Genomic DNA, 410 nt, shown 5'->3' with positions numbered 1-410 from the left:
CCGCCTGTGCTCCTCAACCCGAGCACGGGCAAGGCCGCGCTCCCACACGCCGTCTCCCCGGGGCAGGTTACGAGGGAAGCCAGAAGCTCGGTGCCAGCTACAGCCATGAGGAGTTAAGGAGCTCTCACACCAAACACAGATGCCCGCTGCCCTTTCTGCTCTACCGGACCTCCTCCAGGTCCCAAAATCTCCCGGATCCGCGCCTACGCTCCAGCCGGACTGCATAACGGGGCACCCCCCAGCTTGTGTGAGCGAGTCCTGCTTAGAAAGCACAAAGTCCCAGAGCCAAACGGTACGGCAAAACGCTCCGCGCCCTCCACCCGTAACTTTCGAGGCAAAAGGCCTCAAGACCTACAACGCCTCCGAAGAAAGACGTGGCAGCCAGAGCTTTCCAATGGAAGCATCCAGCG

The sequence above is a fragment of the Pygoscelis adeliae genome, unplaced genomic scaffold (genome assembly GCF_000699105.1).
Source record: "Pygoscelis adeliae isolate BGI_AS28 unplaced genomic scaffold, ASM69910v1 Scaffold684, whole genome shotgun sequence".
NCBI lineage: Eukaryota > Metazoa > Chordata > Aves > Sphenisciformes > Spheniscidae > Pygoscelis > Pygoscelis adeliae.
This window is presented reverse-complemented; position numbering follows the sequence as displayed.